Below are 22,445 nucleotides of genomic sequence, written 5' to 3' on the forward strand. Positions count from 1 at the left end.
TACTGTGGGAAGTTCCAGCTTCCACCAAAAGTGCAGACGGCTGGTAAAATGTCTTGTCTATAAAAATTACATGGAAAAAAACTGGATGATCTTCAACTTCATAAGTTTTTTAACCTATCAGAGAGGTGGGGTTCAATGCAATTAAGCACCCTGAACTCCCAAGAAAGACAGGTACGTCTGACCGGACGTGAGAAGCAAGCCCGGACTCACCTGTGGCAGAGCACGGGAAGAACAAAGACGTGGTGATACCTCCAAGCAGGTAAGAACATCGCCAAAGTGCCCCGTGCATTGCTAAAGGCCCAGCATAGCCTCGTATGAAGGTAGCCACAGAGACAAGTCTCATCTGAGGAACAGAAACAACAGAAAAGCAGTCGAGATTGTTGCTGTTTAGAAAGAGAAAAAAAAAATGACTCCAAACAAGTATTTGATTTTTTCAATGACAGATTTCAGGTCCTTCATGACCAGTAACCTGCTGGCCGCTCCTGGGAAGCCTGGGATGGAAGCAGGTGGCTTCCAGCTTCAGGGGCACCCCCCTCAGGGAGGCTGCACCCTTGGGCTCACCCCGTTGGGAAGCGGCTGCGACCTGCGGGGTGGGTTGGCTCCTGGGGTCTTGCTTTAACTCCACGCTGCGCTGCCTGCATCCAGTTACCATATAAAATGCAGTGAAACCACTGCACCCCAGCTTTCCGCGTATCTAATTTATAGATGTCCAATGATAAGTAAATGTCCTTATCAATAACAGCAGCAGTTAATTTTATTTACTTAGAACTTAGTTAATGATGACCAATTTTACTAATAATTAGAAAATTAATTTAATGGACCTGAATTAGCTAAACCATGTTCAGGTCAGAAAAAATACTTTTAAAATTTTATTATTAGTTTTTAATTTCTTGGAAAAATTTTTTTGTTTTTTTTTACTTCCATTTAGTTTCCTAAATTTAACTGAAAATGTAGATATGCAAACGAGTATATTGATCTAATACTTTGGACTAAAGGAATGATCTAGAACCTCGCTTCCTCACTGATTTACACATGGTCAGGCCCACAGTATAGACGAAATACACGTGGTCGAAACGTCTCCATTACCGGAAGAGAAAGGAGAGCTTGGTGGGGCCGGGAGCCCAGGTGAGCGGAGGGAGGGGTGGGCCGTCAGGTGGGGAAGAGGGCGATCGAAGCGAGGAGCCAGAAATGGAAGAGTGAGGCCGTTGTCACTCACTGACGTGGGGCAAGCAAGAGTCTAAAGCTTGGGGACGTGCCCGCAGCCCTCGTCCCTTCTCCCCTGCGGAATGAGGACGCCCCAGCCCCGCAGAGAGAAGGTCGCTGCTGTTTTAGGGACCCTGGGAAGGGCGGGAGTGGGAAAGACGCCGAGTCCTGGATCCGCGCGGGAAACGTGCTTTCCGATCTCCCGTCCTCGCCCCGTGAGTAGGTGCCACCAGAGGCTCCTGAAGAAGACCTTTGCCCAGACCTCAGAGGCCGGACAACGAACGAAGCGGCAATTTGGGCACACGAGCGTGCAAAGAGCACCAGCGCACCACGCCGCTCCCTCCCGAGCCTGCAGCGCAGGCTGTGCTCACGCCTGGGTGGGTGCGCAGCCCCCCCCATAAGGTCTGCCAGCTAACCCGTGTAATCAGCCCCCTGTGGTCAGACCCGAACCACCACCACGCCGTGGGCTTTGAGCCGAAGCCGGACTCCAAGGAGCTCCTAAGGTCGGTGTGACCGCTCCCCGAGACCTTCTGAGAAACCCCGGACGACGTGGTTTGCACGTCTTATATTAACGTGTTACGACCTCACTCCCTCCGGTTGAGAACATCGAGCCAGTGAGACGTGGGAGAGTGCGGCTACCGCTCTCCACGGGGTCACTCAGGACAACCGACTGAACTTGGAATGCGCTGCAGGTTTGCTAATGGGAGAGTGCACGCAGGGGGAAATGTAGGCCATTGGGCCTCACTGAGCCCCAGAAAAGCAATGCTCCTGTCAGAGCTGTCATCTCAAACTCAGAGGAGACAGGAACCGGACCTCCCGGGGCCGGTGCTGACGCTTCCTCTGGGCTACAGGATCCTGACCCGGAGTCACGTGCCAGCTGATGGTCCCCTAACACTTTACCTTGTATTTGGGCGACAGAGGAGCCGGACTTCGGGGTGACTTGAAGCACGGGGCCTTCGGGATGCAGCCTCTCCGTCGCTCGCCTGAACCCGCCCCCCGGAGAAATGTGTCCCTTCACTCACTAGTGTCACGCGTGTGTGCGAGCGCGGCGCTCACCGCTGGTGTGCACTACAACCGCAGGCCCAGTCAGGCCCAGGTTGGCTCGGGTTAGACCTGGACCTAAGCGAACAATACGTACCTCGTAACACAAAAGTAAAAAGTAGTGAGCCAATTCCTAATAAGACCATTTTAAGCTCCTCGATTGTGCCCTGGCTATATCTCAGTTAAGACTTTCCAAGCCCCTTGGCGGCGGGTGTGTCAGTCCTTCCACAGAAGTGGAAACGGCGGCTCAGAGAGAGGGGCCCCCAGGTCCAAGTTCGCGCACTTATAGGGACAGTGACTGGAACAAACTTCCAGAAACTCTGAGACCAGCGCATTGGCACCAGAGTTGAATTTTCCTTCATTTACCCAAAGCCAGGCAGCATCCAGTGGGCACCCAGAGAATGCCTTTATAATTATAGAAAGATGGTGCTCCAGCCTTCTTTAAACTTAAAATAGCCCAGGGAGAATGACATCATCTATTTCCCATTACTGGAAAAAAATGTGCCACAATAAAGCCCTGACTGCTGTCCTATTTTTCATTTAAAAACTATTAGTATGGTAAAAACAAATAACACTCTAACCGTTTCAAAAAAACAACAACATCAATAGCTATTACGGTAAATATTCACCACTGTGTTTCATTTGACAAGGCTATCACAGGATTCTTTTGTCTTTGTTTTTTAATAAATTGTTATCATTTTTCTTAGCGTTAGGCTAGCGAGCTTTCCGTAGATGAAAGTCATAACCCAATCATCCTGGAAAAATAATATTTATTCTTTTCACTAATGCTGTTAGGAATTTTCTTGGAATCCAGTGGGGAGTACTTATGTTTTCCTTGAATAAGTTTGTTTTTATACATATCACATGTAAATGTTTGGACCCAAGCTCTTAGATGCCAGCTTCATGGACACTGTGGGAGGGGCCAAAAGCTAGTCACCTGTTTTTCCTTGATCTGCTGGTCCCCCAGGGAGCTCAGCTTTAGCAGATTCACCCAGGTGTGTGACCGGTACATGGAGGTGCGAGGTAATATCCAGCTTTTCCATATGCACATAAAATTCAGCCAAAACATTTTTTAAAAAGCAAATGTTACAAAGTACAAAGAACCCTTTAAAAAAGTTATCTGGTCAATGATAATTTGATAGCTTTTTAAAGAGAAAGGTAAGATTGATGGAGAGGGAAATCTATGTAGCAGCTCTTTCTGCTGAGAGTACTGGACGCATCACTCAAACTTTAAATATTTGGGGGTTTCAGATCTAAATATAGATTGTGAGATTTGATTGATTGATTTGAACCCAAACCTTACTCACCCCTGGTGTTTGCACCTTAAAAATTAAATCAGTAGACCCATCACCAAAATAACTTTAGGATATACGTCTCCTATTGGTTGGTTGTATTTCTCTGGAGAAACCTATTGGTAAGAATAACTTACGTTTTTAAAAAAAACTGGTGATATTGACTTTGAAGTGGGACATTTAGGATGTTACTCATACTATAACATTTGTGTCAAGAAAGTTCTAATCCTTGAGGAGAGACAGAGAGGAGAAATGTTTTGGCCGAAGAGACGAGAACTCCGCGCCCGTCGGACTCGGAGGCGAAGCAGCGCCGGCGGCTGCTCGGGGCGGAGGCAGAGACTTGGACGCCGTGTGGAAAGTACTGAAGCTCCAACATTAAAATTGCATTTACCTGTCAGACCTTGTAAAGCAGATGGCAAAAGATGACTCTTTTCATCTTGCAGATAAAGATAATAAGTTACAGGGAAGTTCACATTTCTTATTTAATGCGAGATAATACGTCCATTTAGGAGCTAAGGACAAAGGACAGGTTTCTTCCCCAAGCTGCAGCCTGGCCTCTGTCGCGCTGGATTGTCGTGCTGGATTTTGCATCCTGTAATGACAACAGAAACCGGTGTCCTGAAACCAGCTGGCGGGACCTCAGCAGCAGGCACGGTGCGGGGAGTGTTGGCGTTTGTGAGAGACCACGCACCCAGCGTGGAGTTGTCACGGATGTACCTGAACTGGTAAGCGGGCCGCCCCACAGACAGGCAGCATCTGTTCGGCCAGGATGTTACCTGTTCAGAGGAATTAATCAGGCGGCTCTTTCTGTGCGTTCTGTCGACATCTGAGTTCCGCACGGGTAATTGCTTGATGAGGAAGACAAAACGGCGTGTCGCCTTCCTTCCTTCCTTCCAGGCATCGCTTCCCTCTCCTTTGTTGGGAAATAGATGTGCGTCTTGGAGTGATTGGTAGTGACAGTCGGAAGAGCCCACAGGACTGAAAACCCTACAGAACACTCGAGAAAATCTGCCGCTGCAGGAGAAGCTCCAGTGTTTCGCGTGGCCCTGGGCCGGCCTCGCCAGCTGCACGACCCAGAGGTGACCGCTCTGTCGAGAGCTGTGATGCCTGCTGGCCCAGGGTCACTGCTCTGGGAGGGGACAAAGGGAGTGGAGTCACTCTTGTGGTTTTGTTTTTGTTTATAACCTCCTCCAAGTCTGACAAACTTCACCGTAAACTCTCTTTCTCACTTGGAAGATACCAGAGTGCAACCCCCAAGACTCATCTTACCCACGGGGTCGGTTGACATTGTGCCTTTTTTAAAAATGAAGTTGATCGGGGTGACACTGGTGAATGAGGTTATATGGGTTTCAGATGCGCGGTCCTACGGCGCAGCCTCAGTCTACCGCGCGGCGGCGTGCTCGCGGTGCAGGGCGGAGAGGCGTGGGCCTGAGGACTGTGCAGGCGGGAGCTCCGAGCCGGCCCACTGAGCGCTGGCGTCTGGCAGCGGGCTGGAACATTCCCCGGTCCCTGTCTTCACGCCTGTTCTGGGCGCTTCCTGAAGCCTGGGAACATAGTTTTCGTTTTCCGAGTGATTCTTCTGTTGTGTAATTTTTGAAGCTGATAAAATTTCATAACTAACTCGTTCAACCAACTGTTCAATATTTATACCTTGAACCATGTCTGTAATTGGTTTTTCTGTGTTACTTCCAACAAGGCGAACTGCGCAGAACAGGGAATAGACCGGGTGCCGAGAGCCAGGGATGCTCAGTGGAGCAGGCAGGACACGGGGCAGTGGACAGACTAATGAGCACCCCAAGTCCCCACACCCAGGAAGAGGGTCCAGAGGGCGGCCGTTGGCCATCCATGCAGGGAGCCCCATCAGGAAGATCTCACTTGAGAGCAGCTGGGGCTGTGCACTAGGACACGGGAGGCGGGAGAGAAAGGTGGGGAAGAGCAAGGAAGCTTAGAATCCTCACGGGGAGGAAGGCCGCTGCCTGAACTGGACCTCAGTGGCCCCCAGACACAGGCAGAGCCAAGGGGACAGACACGTGGCGGACTGGACCTGGGAGCAGAGAGGAGGGGCGATGGAGGAGCCGGCATCTCGTGCGTCTCTGCAAACAGCCCTGGGACAGTCCGGGGGCAACACCTTCTGCCCCAGACGAGCACCCAGGGTGACTCGCTCGCCTCCCAATGCGTGGCAGAGGCGTCCTGTTCCCACACAAGGTGCCACCATGGCGACGGTTCTTGTCACCCCTGGGACATTCTGCGAAGACCAGACAAGCACAAAGGCAACTTAATGTTGGGTTTTACATCAGGAGGATTGGGGGATGGTCAGGGTTGCTGAGGGGACTCCCGTGTCCAGACGCATTAGCAGGAATTAAAGAGGGCTCACGTCTGCCCCAACTACCCTCCCGCTGATGTGCACGGCCCCCCCCACCGGAAAGTGAGAAACCAGAATACAGGTTCAACATATTCCCGCATGTACCCAGTCTTAGTATGTTCATGAGACCGTTCCGCATTTTCATTCATTTTACCAACATCCTACCAACATAGACAAGGACAGACTCGTGGGTTCCTCGGAATGGTTGGAAAAGGACGCAGCTTCCCTGGTTCCCGAACAATTCCTCGGGGTCTCTGCCCCCCTTCCCCCCACCATCTAGAGCAGGACGACTGTGGGTAAGACTTACCTTGCCTAGTCAGCAACGAGGCCACTGTGGGAACATGGCTCACCTGGAAACACCTTGCTCAGAGTGCTCAGGGCACTACATCCTGGGGGAGAAAAAGGATAGCAAGGGAAAACTGGTGAAATCGCAGCGGAAACTCGACTTGAGGTGATACTCTAATGTCAATGCCTGTGTCCTCATCTTTATCGTTGTACCATGGTTATGCGAAGGGTGACAGTCACATGGACACTGTACCGCCTCAACAGTTCTCCCCTAAACCTAAGAATATTTAACAATAAAAATCTAAAATTAAAAACGTACAGGTCTTATACCACAAGTATCACCCATTAATAGTTTGCAGAACTTGACTATGCACTTTGAAAACAGCTGGAGAGTTGATTGGCCCCTGCAAGCTCAGGGTTGCAACTTGACTTTGTTGTATGCATTAAAATTTAAAGAAAGCAACTATTAAATATTAATCAAATCTGCCATCTGACCTATATATCATAATTTTATACAACATTGTACGTTTAAGATGAGACTTGAACGCACTGCAATCAATCAATGTCTAAATTCCTTGCACGCCGTTGTAAAGATCTTCTCTTTGAAGATTCCCAGACAAGGAAAGGTTTCATTATCACAGCGTTGGTTCATAAAAAGTTTTTATTGAGCTAATACAAATACCCATTTATTTTTTACCCAGCATACCAGTCTCAGCCTCTTATTTTGACAGAAAATAAATTCAATGTAAAAGCTGTAATCCTTGCATCTTCACACTAACAAGGTAAAAATCTCATATTTCTTCTTGTTTCAAGAACCCTTTGTTTCTCTTTTAATGGTATTTGCAAGTCTTTCTTTATCTATTACTCATCATACCTTAGAAGCTAAACTGAACATTTTATATACAATATAATCTCATCAGCAAAAACTTAAGAGGAATCAGAAATCTATTGTCTGCATACTTTCATTTGTTAACGTAACTTAAATTCGTATGAGCTCTTTACACTATCGAAATACATTGACGGGCCCTCCCCCCTCACACACATTTCTTATAGCATTTTCTTATAGCATTTCTTACAGATATTTTTGAATTTGGTTTTCTAGACCAAAGTTTTTAGTCATTGGCATTACAGAATTATTCTTAGAAGAATTACAGTACTATTTCTTCCCTTCCATGCTACTTTGAATACTTAATTTCTTTCTTCTTGTAATCTTTAAAGATATAATTATTATCAATGTCCTTAGCTGAAAAAGAAAGAAAGAAAGAAAGAAAGAAAGAAAGAAAGAAAGAAAGAAAGAAAGAAAGAAAGAAAGAAAGAAAGAAAATCAAAAAGCTGCCCTTTCTTTGTGAGCTAATGGTTGGTTGTAGTGGTATGCTTTGATTCTTTTCTTTTTATCCTTTTTTTATCCATTATAGACTTTGCTTTGTGATTACTATACAGCTTTCATAATACATCTTATAACAGTCAATTTTTAGTTGTGTCATATAGTGAGATTTACAGTGAAAATACATGTTTTCTGTCCCTGTTCCTGGCATAGATATCCTAAGACCCTAGGGATGCCCTAAGTGATAAGAGTGATAAAAGTGTCTTGATATTTATAATGACCTATGCAACCACACCCGAGTTTATGTTAATGAAGTGACTTGTTAAAAGTGCCTAAAGATGGGGACTGGATGCCAGGGGCACCAACTGTGTCTTCAGATGGTTGGAACCTTCAGCCCCACCCCTCATCTCTGGGGAGGGTGGCGGGGGTGGCTGGGCACTGAGTTCAACCACCAACGGCCAACGCTCGAATCAATCGTGCCTAAGTGGTGACACTTTCCTGAAATCCCCAGGACAGGAGCTGCAAAGCTGCTGGCGGCTGCCTGGAGAAGCAGGGAGCGCGGGGCCCCGGCAGAACACGTGGTCGCTCGGTGCTTTGCCCCCACACCTGGTCCTGTGCCTCCCTTCCCTCTGCCTGTTCCTGAGCGGCACCCTTCCAGGGTAAACCGGCAATCTAATCCAGCAAGTGCAACGATTCCCTGAGCTCTGTGAGCCACTCCAGAAAACTAACTGAGCCCAAGGAGGGGATTGTTGGAACTCCCGACCTACAGCTGCCTGACCAGAAGCACAGGTAATAGCCTGGACTTGCAGTTGGCATCTGAGGTCGGGGACGGGTGGGCAATCGTGCAGGACTCAGCCCTGAACCTGGGTCTGATGCTGTGTCCAGGCAGAGAGTCACGGAGCAGTGCTGACTGTAGAACTCCCCCTGGTGCCTGGGACTTGCTTGTCGGCGTGGGCGAAGCCCCCGCACCTTAGAGTGGGGGCAGGATTATTAAACCGATATCAACTTAACTTCAGTTGCATAACAAATTCTATACAGCCCTGGCTGGCGTAGCTCAGTGGATTGAGCACGGGCTGCGAACCAGGCATCGCAGGTTCGATTCCCAGTCAGGGCCCATGCCTGGGTTGCAGGCTACGGCCCCCAGCAACCGCACATTGATGTTTCGCTGAAATAATAATAAGTATAGTGTAGTAAGTACATAAACCAGTAACATAGGCATTTATTAGCGTTATCATTCATGATGTGCTGTTCATAGTTACATGTGCTGTAATTTTGTAATACTGATAGAACGGTGGATTTTTTACACCGGCGTCAGCACAGACATGTGAGGCATGCCCTGTGCTATGACGTGAGGACCGCCTTGACGTCACCACGGGAGATACTTTCCAGCTCCATTACCGTATATGCAGTTCATCATGACTGAAAATTTGTTCTGGGGCCTGCCTGCAGCTTGAACATGTCGCCCCTCTCCCTCCCGGCCTTTGGGATTTCTGCCCAGAGATCTGTCGATGGTCTTATCAGAATTCCCTTGTATGTAGTGAGTCACTTTTTTACCTTGCTGCTTTCACATTCTTTCTCTTTGATTTTCGAGAGCTTGATTTTAACGTGGATACCGTATACATCACTGGACCTGAACTTGAGCCAAACTCCATTCAGTGTCCCCCTGATTCTGGCGTGAGTCATGACGATCCACGGCGCTGAAGACTATTCTACCAGACACCAGTGCCACCGCGCGTCGCTCCAGCAGGCCCGGGAACGCGCGCTAAGGCGGGCGCGGCCGCTCTGCCGGCGCACAGAAACGGGACCTTTGCGCCCGGTGACGTGGAGCTGACCGGATTCGCATTTATTCTCCACAAGGTCACAAATACGTCCTCTACATCCCATAAGCCACTTGAATGATGTTTTTTTAAAAATGAAACGTTTATGATAATGCTACTTTCTTGTTTTTATTTGTACCACTTTTTCCAGTCCATGTTTATACTGAAGTTAAAATCGTGTTTGAAGTTCCCGTGTCCTTTGATAATATATGCATTGGTGGTAAAGGCCGGGTGAGCCCCAAAACCAAGTGCCCCCCGAACGTGACAAGTGCCCTAACATTCACGCAGTGCCATGACCCACCCGCAGCTGAATACGTCATCCCCTACGTCTTCTCCACCGTGAGACCCCCGCGGAGATACTGTCAAGAACAACACTCGCCTTTGTCAGAACAGGACAGGGATAGCCAAGTCGCTGTCTTTGGAATGGATGTGAAGAATAACACATCCCCTCTCTTGACCCAAAGAACCCAGGCAGTGCCGGGGAATTACTGGCAGAACTGCAGCAGCGTGTCTGACTTGCTGCTCCGCAAGTGCAAGTACGACCTCCGCGGCGCTCCGAAGGCCCCGCCCAGCCGCGGAGCGATGTCAGGATTCCCCACACGGTCAGGTGCCTCGGACACGGCGGATCAGGTGTTCACCTGGGTATCTGTTCCTGTGGGAGTTTTGTGTGCAGCAACCATTTTTAACCGAATCCGTGTCAAGTCTGACAATGGAGTCATGTTGAGAGTATTATAGGGGCAGAAAAGGAGGGGAGGTAGTGATAAAGTGAGAACGTGTGTGTGTGTGAAAGATGACGGAGGACCCAGGACCAGCGACCGTTCGGTCAAAGTCAGGGTGAAATAGACACTGTGCGGTGTGCAGGGCCAAGAGCAGTGCAGGAGGATGAACTGCAAGGAAGAGACCAGGGAAGAAGAGGCGACGGAAAATGCTATCCTCCTCATCACCATGCCAACTGGAAAACGTTTCAGAAGATCGGAAGTCTCGCAGGCTTTTAAGCAGGGTCAAACTATGACCAAATTCATCATCACAATGAAGTTTATGGAATCATAACCACATGCAAATACGCGGCCAAATTCTGGAGGTATTAAAAAGTCCTAGGATCTCTCCTTGAAGTCATGACTCACTGAGTCGTACCAGACTCTCTCTGCAGTTACACGGGAGCACACAGCTAGGCCCCGAACGGGAAGCAGCAATGCACAGCACAAGGCTGAGGCCCCCTGAGAGAAGGGACAGCGCCGGGCACGGCCCCCTCGACGTCACCAGCGCTGCGCAGGTGGAGAGTTGCGGGTGATCAAGCTTGCACTAATGTGAACAATGCCCCAGAGAATACAAGTGCATCCATGCATGAGTCACTCCAGGTGTCGTTACGGGCACGAATGACATGCATTCTCACCATCAAGTGCGTCCTAGAAATACACACTCTCTGCATCTGTTGCTGTCGCTCCCCCTGCAGCAGCCATCGACCCATCTACATATTTGCCTGCTTATATGATGTATGCATGTCCATATGCACATAAATATGTATAGTTTTATGAATCGTTCCTAAGATGCAAAATGGTATATTGCAGTTTTAATTTGCATTTCCCCTATTATGCAAGGAGCTCTGCATGCTTGCTCATATTTAAGAGTCATGTTAATTTTATTTTCTACCACATTTGCACTCTATAACCATTTTTCTATTGAGTTGTTTCTTTTGCTGTCATTTGTGTGAAGCTATTTTATGTATTAAGAAAATCGTCCTTTATGAGTTTTAAGATTTATAGATACTTTTCTTGGTATCTCATTTGCTTTTGAATTTTATCTGATGCTTTTTCCCTTTGTGTTTATAATATGTTATAAGGAAAAGCTTATCAAGCATTTCTTTTATGTTTTCTACTTTTTTACAATTACAGAAACCTCCACATTCCAAAATTAATGCAAAAAAATAAAGCTTTTATGACTTCTCTCATACTGCCATGGTTTCCTTTTACTATATAACAACTGAATTTCCATTACTCTGGAACTATTCTGTGAGATGCAAAACATGCTGTTCGGCTAATTGTCCAGGTGGCGGTGTGGGCGGCGGGGCAGGTCCCTGAAGGACAGAACTTGGGACGACATTCGGTCCAGAAAAGGCGTGGTCGTCAGTCGGAGGGATGGCGAGGACACACACAGATCTGGGATTGTAGGATGCGAACTCACGCATCCTACACTAAGCAACGAGAGACTCCATTTGAACCTCCGCACACACATCCACAGTGAGTCTTCCTCGTACGCCAATGTAGTTTGTAGCAAAGCTCTGCCAGCTCCGGAAGCCATATTTTAATAAGTAAATTCTTCTATGATTAATAAAAGTTTTCATCTAAGAGGCTGAAAAGTAAATACTGATTTCGGAATTTATATTTTCCTGTTCAAATCTGATACATTACTTAATAACTAAAATAATGATCCCATGTCGGTTATTATTTAACTTTGTTCTTATCATTTGTATTCTCACTTTTAAACCTTTCAGGAATCCTTGAAAAGTTTAGCAAAAGTCACTCACGTGAACATAAATGAAAATTAGTCCTTTGGCTGCATGACCAAAGTTGCAGTTCATTAAATGCCATTAAATCTGATTAGGCCTTTTAAGGCATCCCTCGTGCCGTCAAGTTGACATTAGCTTATCCTGAGGTGAGCCCATTAGGAATTTCAGTGACAGATTCGGGACACTCCGTCCACTTCAGATACGGGATACGGCCTGCCTCCCCGCGCTGGGTCCCGGTCGAATGAATCCCTTGCAGAATAGTAGGAGGAATTACTCTTCTGTTTGAAAGAATGCTCCTTAATTAGGGATTCACTGTCCAAGAAATCTAGGTTCTCGGAAGAGTTGGATTCAGCAGGCAGGTGAGATAAAACCTTCAGATGTCCATTTGGCTCTGGGCAGTTTTCTTTACGGAGATGACCGTAGTGGGGTGTGCTGCTGGGCCCCTCCCTGCAGCCGCAGTGCGCTGCGCGGGCGTCTGTAGACGCAGCCCCAGCGCCTGTCAAGCCCGCTGACCACTCCACCCACCCTAGTTTCTGAGGTTGCCAATCACCCTGCAGGACCAGAGGGGCCGCCCTCCTGTTCCCCTGAGCCTGCCCCGCAGGGAGCACAGCACTGCGGCTGGGGCTGCTGGCCTCGGGGAGACAGCCACAGTGGGGCGGTGCGCTCTTCCCTCGGCCCTGCTCCAGCTTCTGTCCCCGTGCAAAAACCACCCCGGAGTTCAGCGGCCCAGCACAGCCAGCATCCGCTCCACGTCTCTGATGGGTGCTCCATCTCTGGCCCTTGCCCGGGAAGCTCGTTTAGGACGGAAAACCGGGGCAGTCCCAGGGCTCAGCTCACTGGTGTCCGTCGGTCAGGGACCCCTGTCCTTCTGGCCTCACGTCCAGTGTCTCTGAACCCACGTTCTCATACATAGTGTTCGATTCCGTCTGTGTCCGGTGGGAGGGTAAGCCTGGTCTCCATTTGTTTCTTGCCCTGCCGCAAAAGTCTTCACTGAGGTTCTCGATGATCCCTCTTTTTAAGATATCCTCCCTCGCTTTTAGGCCACGCAGATATTTAAATCTGACCGTACTTTCTCACTTTTAAGCTTTTTGGTGCGTCCTCCGGGTCCGCGCTGCTGACGGCTGTTGAATCGCTCATTGCGGATCGGGGCCCACGCCCCTGTGGCTGCTGTTCACCCCCAGGCGCTCGCCATGTCCAGTTCCCCCCGAACCGCCGCCCCCACAGCTGACCCCAGAGGGTCTTAATCCCCGTGTCCTCGTCGCTCCTACATTTTGCCCTGAAAAGATTCAGTTTTTCTCATCCCAAAATGGCTTTCTTGTCTTATTACCAGTGCTCACAGACTCGGGGTGCCAGACAGAGCCTCTTCCTTCCCACATATTTCTGTCAGCGGGAAGCGGCCTTGACCTCAGAGCACCTGTCGGAGCGGAAACCAGATGGACGGGACCACCTGTGCCGGGTCTGGCGTTGACCCCCAACACGGCCCCGGGTACTTCGCTGCAGACGCCTGCTTCCTGAAGTCCTCATTTCTTCTCCGCCTTCCTACACACTCGCAAAGGGGTTATCTATCATTTACCTATCTATCCATCTATCTATCTGTCTATCTATCTATCTATTGTCCATCTATCTAGTAGTTATATACTTTTATTTATCCATATGTCTATATTTAAACATCTGAGAAATCAGCTTTCATTTGAAAAAGTAATCCACTTGCATTGCTGTAGAGAGTTTTGGGAGGAATCCAAGAATATTTGAACAAAAAAAGAGAGAGAGAGAGAAAAGAGAGAGACCTTCACACCAGAGGGCCAGAAAGTAGCAGGTTAGAACCCAGTCCTACTTGAAATGCGGTCTTTGACGTTCCAGGAGGCCTTTTTACTTCTAAGTAAGTATGACTTGATTGAGGTAGTCCATTCTTCCAAACTGTTAAAGTGTCCTATAGTAGCAATTTTTCTGTGCTATTTAAGAGCTAACTACATAGTAATTTTTGTCACGCCTAACAAAGCAGGAATACTTACCAACTCCACGGTAGGTACAGTTTCCTAGTAACTTTTCAAGAGTAAGACATTGGGGTCAGCTTTGAATAACTTGAGGAAATGAGAGCAAGTTAGGGGACAAACGCAGGGCCCAGATTCACATTAAAACACGACTTTCCCTGGAGCGGGGACCAGCAGGGAGGGGGAGGGGCGAAGGGAGGGAAGAACGGGAAGCACCCAGTTCAAGAACGAGTATAAACGACCCACGGACAAGGACAGCAGAGTGGGGATTGGCTGTGGGAGTGGGGGTGGGAGGGGCAACGGAGAGCAATGGGGGGAAATTGGGACAAGTATAACAGAACAACAATAACAAAATTTCATTTAAAAAAAGTGAAAATTGTCTTTCCCTGAGAAAAAACATCATCGTCATGAAGATCACAGCAATGCAAGCATTTATGGAAGGTCCAGAAAACCACTGTGGGGTAACCCGAAGGTCAATGGCACGCATTAGGACATCTGTGCTTCTACAGGGAAAAAAAGTGTTCAGCCAGAAAACAGAGACACAATATCAAACTTACACTTGTTGTATTTGAAAGAAACATAATTCATTTAAATCATTTCCCATGGCTCTCTTCTAAGACAAACAAGATATTTTTAATTAAATTGTAAGTAGAGTTGTATTTTACCTCTCGTGTCTGTTTCGTACCAAATACCTGGTGGTGTTTAGGATTTTTTATGTTCTTTCTCTCTCTAATTCAGACGACCGCAGCTACGGGAAGCTGGTGACTGGCAGCTTCATCACAACAATGACCCCACTCATGTGTTGCATCTCGTATAGAGTGTTTTGGCAAAACATCAAATCACCCAGATGACTCAGCCCCCCTACAGTCCAGGCTTGGCGTGCTGTGACTTCTAGCTTTAAATAAAGCTGAAATCACCTTTGAAAGAGAAGAGATTTCAGACCGTCGATGAGATTCAGGAATATATACAGGGTCGCTGATGGTGATTGGGAGAACTGTGAGGTCCCAAAGTGCCTACTTTGAAGGGGACTGAGGCATCATTGTCCTGTGTACAGCGTTTCTTGTATCTTCTTGAAAAAGCTTGTAACTTCAGCCTTTTCTTCCAAATTATTGCAAGCCTCCCTGAGTAAACTTGCCCTCAGAAAAGACTTTTGAACAAGCAAGTGAAGTAATCTGGTGCAATCCTGGTGCTAAATGGAAATAACTCCCTCCGGGTGAGAGTTACATAACAACCCTGGTACCGCAGTTAGCTTTTGGATACCACCTTAAAGGTGACCTTGGTTTACTTAGCTGATTAGTCAGTCGATAGTTTATGGAGTTCAATATTCTAAAGATTGATCAAAAAAGGAAACTTTTAATGCCCTTAATGAGGTCATTAGTGATATTAGCACATGAAATGGAACCAAAGGACAATCTCAACAATCCTTTTTTTAGTTCTAATAGCGAACCCCTGGGAAAGTTAATAGCTGGTATAAATTGGTGCCTATTTCTTTTATCTCATTTCCTTTATCTGGCTTAAATAGATAACAGATAAATGGACTATAAATTAGAAGCATTGCCTCTTTTCTAAACTTGACTCTTAAAAAAGTAAATGAATAAATCTTTACAAACTCGAGGGAAGTTTTTATGGAGAGTCAATAATACTTTTATAAAGTTGACACATTTTTCATGGACAATAAACGTAACTATAACGTTTTTCAGTGTGAAATGCATTTACAATGCAGCTATTGATTCCAGTTTCAATTTGTGAATGATTATCCCAGGTGATAAGACTCCCAAGTCATAGGAAAGACTCATCAAAAGCATCATCAAAGGAAATAGCTTTCCAAATAACAGGACGGTATGTACTTTCACATTCTCTGCCCGAATGAGGACACACCATGAAATAAACTCTAGACAGAGGTCGTGGGTTGCCGATTTTCACCCAGATTTTGCCAAGCACCAGAGAACGTAATCTTCTAAGCCTTGCCCTGCTCTTGTTTTGACTGGGGGATGACTTGGCATGCCTTGCTTCCTCTATAAGTTTTATGTAAGAATCAAATCAGATAACACGTGTGCAAGCATCACGGGACTATAAAACGACACATAAACAAATGATATTTGAGAAGCGTCACTGCGCTGCACTCAAACCTGACTTCATATTACTCTTGTAAGCAGCAGGAAGAATTCTCTGATCGTGGCAGTCTGTCGCTTCTTCTAAAGCAAATGAAACAAACCTAGGACGGCACGTTTGCCTCATAGCCAGGACCTGTTAAGTGGGACATCAACCTCAAATACAGGGTGGGGCAAAAGCAGGTTTACAGTTGTGACTACATAAAACACAGAGTTTACTCTTGCATTATTACTCATTCATTATTGTACTATTTTCCATACAAACAACTGTGAATCTACCTTTGCCTACCCCTGTAATTGATAATAAATGTGTAGAAAAACTGGTGATTAGTATGTCCAATGATATATTCAATATAGATTTCTCATAATATATACGAAAGAGAGAAATAATAAAAGCACCCAAATAAAAGACCACAGGTATCACGTGGAGACAAGCCAGGCTGGAGACTGGGAGGTGGTCCCTTCATGGTGGAGAGGCCCCTGAGGCTCAGTGAGTGCAGCGACCTCTGTAGGTGGCTTGAGGGACTACAGCAGCAGAGGAGGTGTTGACTGGTGTTGGGTGATCCCATTATTCCTTGTAGCCTCTTTTCCCCCAGAGACCTTGGGAGGTTACTAAGCTTTCACGAGTTGGTGAGTCTTTAAAGGAGCAGTGACGTTTTTCCTTCAGGAGGGAATTGTCTGTCCTCTAAGGGGCTCTGGAAAGGAGTGCCTTTATATCCTCCTTCGTGATTCCTGAAGCGGACAGAAATGATTAGGTGACCTGATTAAATGTTTTGGAATGCTAGGCAAATACAAAGCATCCTACCCAAAACTGCTTAATTTGCTGAATGCCTCTGAAATGGAGCGTCACTCACTACTAACGCTGCAGTTTTAGACCATGGTGCCAGTTATGTAACTTTCATCTCATAAAAAAAAAACCCAGCGCACTAACATCACTCGAGTTCTAAGAAACGTCAGCAGACAGCTGAGTCACCTAAACAGCCAAAGTATCTGCTTCTTAAGCAATTTTAACATCAAGTAAATCTTAATTTTGGTTTTTAATAAACTGTACATTTGAGAAGACTATTAATCATGACCAGGATGAGGAAAGGAATTAGCATTAATTAAGCCCCCATAATATGGCAGGCAGTGTTTGAGTTCTACCCAATGTTATCATCCCTGTGACCTCAGAGTGTCAGTTGTAACTGATCTGCAGACCAAGAAACTGAGGCTCACAAGGGCTCAGTGACTTGACCAAAGCCACTAGAGCTGAAAGTGGCAACACCTGAATGCAAAGCAGACCCTCCAGATTCCAAAGCCCCCCCTCACTTCCCCCAAATGTATCCGGCTCTGTAACGGTTTACGACAAATATCCCACTGAATAGCCAACACATAGGTAATTAAAAGTAAAAAAAAAACACTAACTAGTAATAAAATAGAAGTGATATTTAGTAAATGGGCTGGCATGTGCTAATACGCTGAAGGTTGTATTCCTGGTACGTGCAGCCGTCTGGTCCCCGTACCTGGGGCGGAGGACGCGTTTCATAGAATAAATTCGTAAGAACACTTCTCGCTGTATTCCAGGCCTCTGCTTCATGTGTTAACAAGGTAGCCGATGCCACCGGCACCATTTACAGGCGAATCGCACGAGGCACTGTGCTGCCACCAGCACAGCTGTCTCGCCTGGCTCAGCGGGACACCCGACAACCCTGCGGACCTGGTAGGGAGCCCCTTTCTCCGGGGCTGGAGCGCATTCATTCTCCGCGGGCATGCGTGCGTTCCTTATCCCGACAGGGGGCGCTCCAGCGTCCCGTCTCCCAGGTCTAGGGTGGCGGAGCGCTGGATGTGGCCAGAACACTCCTCCCGCCCTTCGCACCCCCTTAAACTCCATCACTTACCAGTAAACAGTCTGCAAGGTTCCCGGGGCCAAGGCCACGTCCTCCCATGTGCCCTGCGGAAAAGGAGTCCCCGGGGGCTGACGCTGCCCCTCCGGAAGGCGAGCCACAGTGCACCTCTCCCTGCTGGAGAAGGGACAGAAGGAGACCCATGTTTTTCTAGTCCGTGCTGACCCCACTTTGAAATTTTAGTCTTTCTTCAGCAGTCGTCTTTGTTCCACTTTAAAACCCCATGCGTATGTCACCGCACAGTTTCTGCTGAACCCTGGCGTGTGATCACTAGTTACTGATCACTCCTGTACAGTGGGGTCACATGGTCAAGCGGTGGCGCAGGGACTGGGACCCAGGCTTCTACACAACCAAACTGTATTTATGAATTAAGCTCAAGTTAACCTAAACTCCTATTGAAAATTCACACATGTCCCTGTTGGACTCCTAACGTTCATTTCTTGTTGTTTGAGATGATATCCCTAGACATCATCCAAGACGAGGGCTGAGACTTCTGAGCAAATGGGAACTTAACCTGGGACGTATTAGAGTAAGACCAGAGGCAGAATTTTTTCTGGCCATGGCGGACCAGCGCAACACCGAGTCTCTGGGAGGAAGACGATGGCGTCTGAAAGTTGATCCTGATCGTGGAAGAGACAGGCGGTGGCTCAGGAGTGAGGCAGGCCTGGGGTGGAATCACCCCCGCTTCAGGTCTAAGAGATTGTGCGGGTGCGGTCAGGTTTGTTCACGTGGCGAAGTCTCTTTTGTTTCTAAAGTGGGATAGACAATCGTGTTTACTTCATAGGGTAGTTCAGCGATGAAAGAAAACGCACACAGTGTCTGAAACACCACCTGGTCCATCATCACAGACGTGCAATTTACCCTCACTCGTGGTGTCCTCCGGGTGAGCACGTTCACGGTAGCCAGGTGAAACTCAGGCATCGCCAAGGTCACGGTGAGAATTACTGCAGCTAATGACTCAGGTCAAGGGACGTGTCACTAACTTTGCCCTTAGCCATGCACATAAGTCGCTACTGTAAGTATTCCACAACAAGTCAAAACTGGGGAAGGCAGCGTCTGAGTGCACGTGCAGAGATAAATAACAGTACGACCCCAATGACGTGGTATTTAAAGGCAAAGCATTAGACTGAATTAGATGTTGTTCCACTTAATGAGATGCAGAAGGAATGATAGTTCAAAGATATACGCCAATAAATTACAAAAATATAATATCTGCCTGTAACTATGGAATGCAATTATTCTTTTTAGCAAATGTGTAGGTGTTTCTCATAGGAAGGGACCACGTGGTTTCACCTCCCAAGTGATCCTTTCACAAACGATGGTTCCAGTTGCGTGTAACTTCAAACTAACTTGCGAGACAAGCTATTTCATCTCTGCAAATTAGAGACCTTGTCTCCGTCTCCACTGTGATCTGAGAACTGGCTGAAAGGGACTAGCATATCTAAACACAAATGACCTTGGATGTGAGAACTGGAAATTCCACTTTCTGCTCCAGATGAGGCAACACTACAGGTATTCAGGAGAAAATAAATGTGCTGTCACTTCACTGGTTTAGAGTATGTTCCTGTATTACACAGTTTTAGCAACACAATGAAGACGATATTGAATTTTCACTTAGAAAACAATATATTTGTGTGTGATTTCTATGGTGTTGGAGGTACCATTCATCTGGTCTTCTGTTGGTTTACATAATGGACTGTATTCCGAGAGCTCTATGGAGTCCATAGGAATAAAAGTTAATAAGAACAAAACATTAAGCGAACTATTTTATCTTGGTTATCACTCTATTGGAAAATCGTCTTAATCTCATGGATGTTTTTAGGTAGAAATGTATGATTAACTGCATGTGAACATTTATGAATATGGATTTTCTTCAGCACTTGTTCTCAAGTGCAACTAACACCTCATTTCAAATGAAGGATGTTATACATAGAAAATATTACACATCTTATACATTTAAACTTTATTGGCCTGAAATGTTCAAAAAATGTAATATTCAGCACCGTATCAGTGGGATAAACATAGCAATGGTGGAGGAACACGGGGAGAGTGCCTACGTGGTTGACTAGGAGGAGCGAGGATGGGCGTTTAACCCTTAAAATGGAAAAGTAGCCTCGCTCCTCACACCCTATGTTATGTTACTAACCCTAGGGTGTCACCAGCTCTGCTCTCAAATCCCTTCACAACAGCAGCTTACTCAAACCACCGTGCCACTGAAATGACAACGTTCTAATCACAAAATACATAAATGAAATATGGCCTTGTGATTTTAACCATTTGTCCTGAGGGCCGGATAAAACAATATGTGGAAAAAGATTTAATAAACTGTAAAGTTCATTACTATGGATAGTGAAGTATTAGTCCTAGAATTGCTGATGCCTTAATTCTTCTTTAAATTCATCATACGTTACTCCTTCAAATACAATTACATGAATGGCTTGCCTATATCAGTGAGGGCTGACATTGATTGCAACTTTCATGATCTGGTGGGTGATACCGTGACCCCTGAAAAGGCACATCTCTGCCGAGAAGGACTCCTTGGGGCGAAGGGGGCCCAAACCCACCCCCAGAGTGCAGTGGGCGCTGCGGACGGACGCCTCCCTCGCTCTCAGCCCGGCAGGGCAGAGCCGCAGACGGAGCTGTCAGCCTCCGGCACGGCGCTCCTGCTGCGGAGTCCACCCCGGTAAGGGCGCTCCTGCTTGCATCTTCCCACCAATGCTCTGGGACCTGCCCCATCCAATCAGAACTGCACGACTATATCCTCATTTGCATCCATGCCCACCGATTGGAACTGCTCCCGGATGACCAATCATAATGCATAATAACAACCTATCAGGACTGCACGACTCCACCAATCACAACTGCACAAATTTGGATGCTTCATTTACATAAAATTGGACTATTTTCGAACTTGGGTGGGAGCTTTATAAAAAGTAGCCTCCTTTTTGCCTCTGGGGAGTGCACTTTTGATTTCTACCAGAAACTGTGTTTCCCTTGCTTTGCAGACCTGAATAAAGAGAAACCTGAACAAAGTTTTTCCTTTTCTGCATCTGTTTGGGCATCGTTGTTGTCAATACCAACATGGCAAAGTCACAGGCTCATCTCCTGTAGCCACACTCGAATGGGTCCAGGAGTCCTGAAAGGTCCGATTACTTACCTACACACTTTATGTAATAAACATTTAGCTTCCACCGCTTCATCACCGCTGTGGTTTACCAGAATAGTTGTGTGCTGCTCTGTTCTCCAGTGTACCGTTGAACTTGAGCCACGCCCCCTGCTCAGTGGAGCTTGTGGAGCATGACCAGGCCGGCTATAGTGACCAGTCCAGGAGACTAATTGCAGCGCTGAAAGACGCGTGTGTTGGGCCATAAAGGATGATGACATACGGAGTAGTCTGAAGCCCTCTGGAGTTGGCAACGAAAGATCTCATTCTGTTGCTAAGGCTTTTTGCTTATATTGTGTTGCCTAGTTTTTCGTAATCTATTGCATCCATTAAACCGCATGCTCCGTGAGGGCACAACTCTGTTTTACTTGCCCACAGAATGATCATTGGCTGTCGCCCTTTCTGCCACAGAGGATAAGCTCAAAAGTCAGTTCTTGGTGTGACAGATATTTTTAGAACATTCATGTCGTATTTCTGCCTGTATAAAACATTTCTTTTATTTTATGTGTGCAGTTGATCTTTACAAGCCGCAGGTTTAAACTGCTCGGGCCCACTTACAAGCAGATTTGCTTCGGAAAGTGCCGCGCTGTTTTTCATCCGCAGCGGGGAGTCTGGATGCAGAGGACCGACTGTTGGCATTGATCCATACCCTTTATGCAGTAACATTTTTTGATAGTATAAAAATCTTTTAAACTTTAAAATTGAAAAAATGTTATGTCTCCATCTGCTAACTGCATCCTACTAGCTGTATAATGTTGCCAACTTATTTAACCTCTCTTTCCACAGCACCCTCGTTTGCCAAATGGGAGTAAAAATACAGGGTCCGGCAGAAGTAATGCCTGCGTCGGTGTGGTTGGGAGGGTCGTAATATGGGGGTAATGATTTGTAGTTTTAATTTGAACATTTTACCTGAAATGTCACATGGCGTACCTGAGTGTGATGTTGTTATGTTACAGAATTACATGCTTATGATTTTGGAATAAAAAAGGGGTGTTATTTGTGCCAAACCCTGTATATCCACCTGAGAAGATTTGGGGAGAATCTTCTGCACTAATTTCATAAATGACTCTGGTATGCAATTAACCTGTATGATTTTTAAACCAATGTTTTACCCCAATAAATTCAATTTTAAAAACACTGTAAAATTAGTACTATTAATACAAGTAATTGAAGATATGAAGGACCTTTAATGCAAAGCAAGGCTACAGAGCTATAAGCACTGAGCAAATGCTTCCTTAAATGTGTAGAGTGAGACACTATTTGTGAACTTTAAAGAACTATAAGAAAGTTAATAAGTTTAAGAAGAAAGGTGAAATATAAATATGAAACAATAAGAACAATAATATATATATATATATCAACCAATAACCATGGACTAGATTGAAATGAAAATAGGTACTTTTTAATTAACTTTTGGCTTCTAGATAAGTTGGTTTATTTTCCAGTTTTTCTTTGTTACTGTGGTAC

Source organism: Phyllostomus hastatus, unplaced genomic scaffold (assembly GCF_019186645.2).
Source record: "Phyllostomus hastatus isolate PE091 unplaced genomic scaffold, TTU_PhHast_1.1 phas_scaffold_78, whole genome shotgun sequence".
In the NCBI taxonomy this organism is placed as follows: domain Eukaryota; kingdom Metazoa; phylum Chordata; class Mammalia; order Chiroptera; family Phyllostomidae; genus Phyllostomus; species Phyllostomus hastatus.